This window comes from Odocoileus virginianus, chromosome 11, assembly GCF_023699985.2.
Source record: "Odocoileus virginianus isolate 20LAN1187 ecotype Illinois chromosome 11, Ovbor_1.2, whole genome shotgun sequence".
Lineage (NCBI taxonomy): Eukaryota > Metazoa > Chordata > Mammalia > Artiodactyla > Cervidae > Odocoileus > Odocoileus virginianus.
Window position 1 is genome coordinate 45,743,171 of NC_069684.1, and position 7,500 is coordinate 45,750,670.

Here is a 7,500-nt window from a genome sequence, read left to right on the forward strand (position 1 = left end):
ATCCCTGGGTCGAGAAGATCCCCTGGAGAAGAAAATAGCAACCCACTCCAGTACTCTTGCCTGGAGAATCCCCAAAGGCAGAGTAGCCTTATGGGCTGCAGTCCACAGGGTCACAAAGACTTGGATACAACTGAGCAGCTAAGCACGCACGCGCACGCGCGCACACACACACACACACACACACACACACACGCACACATGTGTTGTTAGACATAAGCGATGTAGTTCGATCCCTGGGTCGGGAAGATCCCCTGGAGAAGGAAATGGCAACCCACTCCAGTATTCTTGCCTGGAGAATTCCATGGACAGAGAAACCTGGAGGGTTAAGGTCCACAGGGTCGAAAAGAGTCGAGAACAACTGAAATGACTAAGCATGCAGGCAAGGGAGAAGATGCCATACTCATTTGTCCATTCATTCACTGATTTATTCATTTGATCAAGCAGCTAGATGTAACATATTCATTACACAACAAATGTTGAGGGCCTCTTGTATGCCATGCATTGTATAAATGTAAGACTGGAAAGGTAGGCAGGGACTAAACCACCCAAGGCCAGGAATAGTTTTGTTTTTATTCAAAAAGCAAATGGAAGTCACTGAATGATTCTAAGAAGAGAAGCAACACACTCAGATAGCATGTTGAAAGTCCTTTCCCCTGCAGCATGGAGGAGAGACTGGAGGGGACAGGCATGGCTGCAGGCAGGCCAGATGAGAGACTATCAGTTTCCAGATGAGAAGCAATGTTTTGGACCGGGTGGTACAGAAGTAACAAGAAATGGACAGATAGATAGTTAAGAGATAAGTTTATATTGATAGGACATGATGCTAGATTGAATATGGAGAGTTGGGTCTTCGTTGCTGTACTTGGGCTTTCTCTAGTTGCGGTTTAGTTCAGTCACTCAGTTGGGTCTGACTCTTTGCGACCCCATGAACTGCAGCACGCCAGGCCTCCCTGTCCATCACCAACTCCTGGAGTCCACCCAAACCCATGTCAATTGAGTCAGTGATGCCATCCAACCATCTCATCCTCTGTCCCCTTCTCCTCCTGCCCTCAATCTTTCCCAGTTTCAGGGTCTTTTCCAATGAGTCAGCTCTTCGAATCACATGGCCAGAGTATTGGCGTTTCAGCTTCAACATCAGTCCTTCCAATGAACACCCAGGACTGATCTCCTTTAGGATGGGCTGGTTGGACCTTCTTGCGGTCCGAGGGTTGCGGTGAGTGGGGGCTGCTCTCCACTTGTGATGCACAGGCTTCTCACTGCAGTGGCTTCTCTTGTGAACCAGGGGCTCTAGAGCACAGGCTCAGTAGTTGTGGCATTCAGGCTTAGTTGCCCCATGGCACGTGGAATCTTCCTGGATCAGAGATTGAACCTGAGTCCCCTGAGTTGGTGGGGAGATTCTTAACCACTGGACCACCAGGGGAGTTCTGTGGGGAGCTTTCTAGGGAGAGGGAGATGCCAGAAATCACTCCCAGACTTCTAGCTTGATTAACTAAATGGATGCTGGTGCCATTATTACTGAGAGAGGAAATAATGGAGGAAGCTAGGCCTGAATTATGATGCTTAGAGTCAAGCCATGTCCTCTGGCTACTTCTGCTCCCATCGTGCGCCTAATAGACCCTTTGATTCCCAGCATAGTCCCTTCATTGACCACTTTGGCTACCTCCACAAAGCACCGACTCATCATTATCAGGGTCATGCTCTGGAGAAAACTGTTTGCTAAACTAGTTGATGACCATTAAGGGAAGGCCACTAGGTAAAATAATTGGGAGGGGACATGAAATTACCAAGCCCCACCCCAGCAATGGTGGGAAGGGAAGAACCTGGATGGTTTAGTTTGGAAAATTCCTTGATATGGTTACCAAGCCACTGGCATTCACTGTTCTGGTTTTTGTAGGTAAACCCTTCCCCCACACGTTTATCCGAGTTGGTTAACAAGCATGGCCTGTTTTGGGTGTCCCATGTTGTCATTTTCTTTTTTTTTCTGACTGCTCTGGAGCTTATGAATAGGAAAATGTTGAAAAGGCAGGCAGAATACCTTACTCAACCAGACAATGATATTTTATTGATCCCACCATGTACAAAACACTCTATTAGTTTTTTGAAGAGGTAAGAAAGAAATGGCTCCCAATAAAAGAAAAAGGAGAAGCAAAACATCCAGGTAATCCATAAATTGCACAATCAACTCTTAAAAAACTAAGAGAAGTGTGATAACTTACCAGGAGGACCTCGGGACAAGAGCTGGGAGCTCAGCAGAGGCAGGTGACCAGGTTTTAGTGGTTTATTTGCGGGTGGGGTGGATGCTGGCAAGCTGCTTGGAGCTATGCAGGAGTATTTAGGCTAGAATTTTATGGACTTTGCCTGTTTCTTGTCCTCTCAATTTATTGCTGGAAAGGATCACTAAAACTCCCAACCAGGAGTAAATCAAAAGTTATATCCCTATCTTCCTGGAAGACATACCCTCTGTATGTAATTTTAGAGAAACTGGAATTAATTCTCCCTATTTAGTGTGTGAGGTGACCACCTAAAACTATCAAAGTGGGAAATAATGTTTAGAGAATGTTACAGGGTTAAAGAAGAAAGGGTAAGCATTTCCCTTCATTTTGAAACTCAGAAATAAGAAGGGAGTCCATCCACACATGAGGGCCTCAGGAGTTTCTGAATAATGTCATGAAACTGTATAGGCAACGGTGTGGGAAACTGAAGGAGTGGCTTAAATATCATTTTCTGGCTGCCTGCTGAATACCTTAATCAGGCCCTGCAGACAGTCTTCTCAACAATCCTATCAAATGGATTTTGTATCTCCATTTTTACAGAAAAGAATATGACGGCTTGGTGATACTGCTACACAGCTAATACAGGATGGATAGATATGCATATATGCTCAGTTGTGTCCAACCCTTTGCAACCCCATGGATTGTAGCCTACCTGACTCCTCTGTACATGGAATTTTCCAAGCAAGAATACTAAAGTGGGGTGCCATTTCCTTCTCCAGGGTATCTTCCCGACCCAGGGGTTGAACCCATGTCTCCTGCATTGGCAGGCAGATTCTTCACTACGGCACCTCTCGGTCAGACCCAAAAGAGTTCTGCTGGATTCCACAGTCTATGACATTGTGTTGTCTCCTATTCTCAGCTCCCTTCCCACTCCTGTGATTTTTTTCCCAATGCTGTAGAGAATTACTCAGCCTATGAGCTGCATAAAATGTTCCCACGGCTGCCTTGTCCCCAAGACACCGGGCGCTTAGAGCAGCGGTTCTTTCTGAGTGTGGTCCCTGGACCAGCAGCCTTGGCATCACCTGGCACTTGTCAGATGTAAACATTCTCAAGCTCCACCCCTGAACTAATGAACAGGAAACCCTGGGGTGGGACCCAGCCATCTGTGTTGTAACAAGCCCTCCAGGGGATTCTGAGGAAGCCAGTGACTTGGAGGGATTCCCTGGGGAACTTTGCCAGGGCCTCTCCAAGAAGTACTCTGGAGTAACTCAAGGAAGTAACTAAGAGCTCTCCAGGGCTCAGCTTTCCGTGGGTGGCAGCTCCTTTCCTGAGGGTCTACATGGGGGCCTCTGCCATGCCTGTAGCATGTGCCTGGCACTGTAGGAAAAACTCCTGGAGGCTTCCTTCTCCAGCCATCCGGCCTTGCCTCTCTGGGACTTATAAACCAGGCCGGCTGGTTCTCCCTTGCCACTGCAGAACAGAAAGTCGCCCAGCCAGGTGGAGGCTCTCGTTGTCACGTTCCTCCGTGTTCATGTCCTCTCCCTGGTGGGGAAGCTGGCAACTTGGAGGAGAGCAAGATGCTCTGACCAGAGCCCCTGCAGGCTGAGGCTGCTGGGAGGAGGGCCTCATATTTGAAGGGGTTGTGATCCCACACCTGGAAAAGGTGTGTACCTCCCCAGAAAAGCAGGTAGGGAGTCAAAGACGATGTGCCAGAAAAAAAGACTTCCAGCTGGTGCTAACTCAGAGGAGAAGGGGAGATGTGGGTGTTAAATGGCAGCCTGTTGCACAAGGAGTTGAACACAGAAAGAGGCACATACCTGAGACCAGGAGTCGCACATGGAGACCATCCAGATTAAATAATAGGTGTTAGACGTTAGAGCCCTTCCAAGTTTCTAAAATATCATTAGCTGGCTGATACTGATGTAGCCAGTCCATAGACCATTATCTGGAGACCATTGCTGCCTTTGACAGTATGATGAGTGCCTGCTCCAGAAAAGGACCAGATAAGGACCAGATAAGGATTTGTGTGAATTTTCATTAAAGTCGCTTGAAACTTTTTTTTAATTAGTGGTACATGGGCTTGACTGTTTTCACAGAGTTGAAAAACAGAGGGTTGAATCAGATAGAAGGTTTATTTCTCTTTTACATAAAAATGTCTTAGCTGGCTGGGCATCCAGAGTGGTGTGCTGACCGGATGTATCCACAGTGTTACTCCAGTGACCCAGGACACTTCTCTCTTGTTGCCTGCCCCCATCCACATGACCAGAACTGGCTCATCAGTGCCACAACAGTGCTCCAACCCTTGGGAAGAGGCAAAAAGCTGAGGCAGAGTGCAGAATCAGCTTGGTCTGCTGTGGCAATGTACTACAGACTGGGCAGCTTAAACAATAGGTATTCATCTCTCTCAGGCTAGAGGCGGCAATTTTGAGATCAGAATGCTAGTGGGATCAGGTTCGGAGGAAGACTCTCCTCCTGGCTTGTGGAGGGCCATCTTCTTGCTCAATCCTCACATGGCAGAGAGAGCAAGTTCTGGTCTCTCTCTCTCTTTTTGTCCTATAAGGGCCATAATGGGCTTCCCTGGTGGCTCAGATAGCAGAGTCCACCTGCAATGCAGGAGACCTGGATTTGATCCCTGGGTCAGGAAGATCCCCTGGAGGAGGGAATGGCTACTGACTCCAGTATTCTTACCTGAAAAATTCCATGGACAGAGGAGCCTGGTGGGCTACAGTCCATGGGGTCACAAAGAGTTGGACATGACAGAGCAACTAACACACACACACACACACACACACACACACACACACAGAGGACAGTAATCTTGTTATGGGTCCCTACCTTCACGACCTTATCTAAAGGTAATTACCTCTCAAAGGCCCTACCTCCTAATATCATTACATGAGGGTTAGGACTGTCACAGAGAAACTTTGGGGGGAAACAAACATTGAATCCACAACATAGGGCAAACAGCTTCTTGTTAATTATGTAACCCCAAAGTTACAGGCATTACTTTCACTCACATCTTATTGGTCAAAATCTGTTCATATGACCACATCTCTTGTCAGGGAAGTGGGGGAAATAAAACCTTTATCTGAGTACCCATTGCTCAGCTAAAATTTGGAAAGTTCGGTTATTAAAAGGAAAAGGAGAAAATGGATACTGAGAGTTAATTGATGTCTTCCCAAAGGGCTTTGTCACTCTCTTTCCCAAGCCAGCACTTTTTATCCTTATGCTCTATCTCTTGTTCTGTCTGCATATGTGTGCTGCCCTCCTTTGTTCATACACGAGGCCCTAGACATAGTGAAGATCTCTCAGAGGCTGTGACCAGGTCTGGATCTGCCACACTTGATGTCATATTTTAAGCTGCCTAGAGCTATGTTTCCTATGGTGAGGGTGGGTGACTGAAGGTGAAGGTAAGGACTCAATAAACGACAGGGGTCCAGTGGTCCTGGACTCACCCCCTATTGTCTCACTTAATGGAGACAAAAGTGCCCTCCATTGAGAAAGATTATGGTAAAGACATCAGACATTGCTTCTGCAAGATGCCCGGCAGATGCTAACCAAGAACCTGTGAAGTGCTTGAGGATGAATCCGTACTTTTCGCTCAGGGACACTGGCTCTTCCCAAGGTTTCCAGCTTGTTCTAGAAGTCCAGGAGGTTGGACTTCTCCCTTGGTGAAAATATACATCTTATTCCTAAACTTTCTCAAGAGAAAGACAACTCTGCCTCACTCATGTCTGGTTTTAAAGCATATAGTTCTCACTCTAACCAAAAGTCCCAAATCTTTGCTCTAAGGCTGTGGTCAGAAATCTATTCAAGTATTAATGAAAACCAGGGGCTGCCAGGATTCACTGTAGGCTTCAGATCTTTGAGAGGCAGATTAATAACCATGTGTATGTCCTTGGGGGCATTGTTGTGCACAAACTCTACTGCATACTAGAGTCATCTGGGGAATCTGTTTAAATGCATGTTTTGGCCCCATTTCCAGAGATTCTGAGTCAGTAATTTTGGGGTACAACTCGGGAAGCTACATTTCCTCAAAATCCCTTCCAGGGAATCCACAGGCTATACTTTGAGAAATGGTATTTATTTCTCCAAGTACCATTTCTGTTTAAAATTAGACAATCAGAAAGAAAAGCTCTAGTATTTTATTATCTCCATCCCCTTAAAGAATGCCTTTGATATGTCAGCACTTAATGCTATATGTTCAGACTTTATGAATAAACTTGGTCTAAAGGAGTGCTTTTTAGTATTCAGAATTTTGGGCTTTATTGAGGGTCTCACGTGATGCTCATGCATAAAGACACACATGATGAATTTCTTCTGGGATTTAGTAAAGATGGTATTTTCTCCACAAAAGATGTGTCTGTGTGTTTATATTTATACATTTAGTGGGAGAGAGGGAAGGGGATGCAGCTCAAATTTTGTCATCTAATGCGGGTCCCTTTTTGCTTCAGTATCCATCAGTCCCCTCCGGTCCTCCAGCCCTCCACTGCAGCCACTTACTCCCATAAGCTCTGCTGCCTCCGAACCCAGAACTCTGGAACCCCAGCTTGGCGGGATATTAGAAACTACTCTCTGTACTGACGAAATCTGATGTTGTCATAACTGTGCTCCCTTGTGAGCTTTTAATTAGAGCCCAAGTCTTTGCCATAGTTGGCGTTGCCATCTCCTGCCCAGGTCCTGGCTTTCCCTCCAGGGCTTGCCAGGATCAGGCCTGTCCCCAACCCCAGCCTGGTGGTCCTATCACTTGGCTTCCTGCAGGCTCTTTACCCTACCCCTTGGGAGCTGGATCCTGCTTTTATTATCATTTCAATTGACAGCACTCTTGGCTCCAAAGCAAGATATAGTGATTACCATTCCTGATAGCTACCGACACCAAAATCCATGATGACCTGAAAGTCTCAACAAACCGGAAAGCAAGAACAGCACCATTTCCCTCATGAATGAAAAATTTATGGGAAAATTTCACAATCACTGCAATTAATTTATGAGGTAACAGGCTTCCTTTGTGTCTTACAGTTCTCTGGAGATTATCTATCTATCTATTTATTTATTATCTGTCTATCTGGGCTTCCCAGGTGGCACTCGTGATAACGAACCTGCCTGCCTATGCAGGAGATGTTCATTCTATTCCTGGGTCGGGAAGCTCCCTAGAGTAGGAAATGGCAACCCACTCCAGTATTCTGGCTTAGAGAATCCCATGGAGAGAGGAGACTGGCAGGTTACAGTCCATGGGGTCACAAAGCGCTGGAAGTGACTGAGCACACGCGTACATCTATCTATCTAT